This window comes from Myotis davidii, unplaced genomic scaffold, assembly GCF_000327345.1.
Source record: "Myotis davidii unplaced genomic scaffold, ASM32734v1 scaffold590, whole genome shotgun sequence".
Lineage (NCBI taxonomy): Eukaryota > Metazoa > Chordata > Mammalia > Chiroptera > Vespertilionidae > Myotis > Myotis davidii.
In genome coordinates, this window is record NW_006282381.1 from 123,352 (window position 1) to 124,037 (window position 686).

General features: G+C 56.9%; 1 protein-coding gene across 1 annotated transcript in view; it reads left to right on the forward strand.

Annotated features, from left to right (window-relative positions):
• The window catches only part of SLC12A3 (solute carrier family 12 (sodium/chloride transporter), member 3), a 31,960-nt gene that overhangs the window by 19,958 nt on the left and 11,316 nt on the right, over positions 1-686 (forward strand). The window lies entirely within an intron of this gene.

The window sequence follows — 686 nt, forward strand, 5'->3', positions numbered from 1 at the left end:
CCCCTCCTCTCTTTCCAGCGACGCCTTTGATTTCAACTACGGAGTGTGCGTCATGAGGATGCGCGAGGGGCTCAACATCTCGGAGGTGATGCAGGCGCACAGTGAGTGCCCGCCCCGCTGCTTGGCACCCCTGTCAAAATCCGCAACAGGATCCCAGAAAGTTCTAGAACCCAATTTTTTTTAAGTGGTCGTGGGACGAGAGAGGGAAATGAGTAAGGAATGAAGGCCACAGACTCCTAGAGTGTCGACTTTTCATGGCCCCTTAGAGCTCATCAGGTTCCCAAATGGAGAAACTGAGGCCCAGGGAGGGGACGTGGTCCATTCAAGGTGACGCTTCTCGCTGGGGGCAGACCAGGCCTCAGAGCTGCTGGAGCCGGTCAGTGCTTAAGTGACCAGATTGGCTAAGAAGGACCAGAAAGAGGGGAGAGGAACGCCCAGGGGAACACCCGATAGGAAAACACACAGGAGGGCCAGGGAAACGGGACGTCTTGGTCTCCGAGACCATCGCTGGGCGCGGAGAGGGGTGTGTTTAGCGTGTAAAGTCACGTATGAATATGCGGACTCTGAGTTCATGCGAAATAAACGACACGCATGAAAACAAATGGGGGCTGTGGGCCCGGGAATGAAAGGGGCGGCTGCTGTTTCTCGCAGGCAGGGCCAGGGTCCTGTCACCGAGGCCAGGCCTG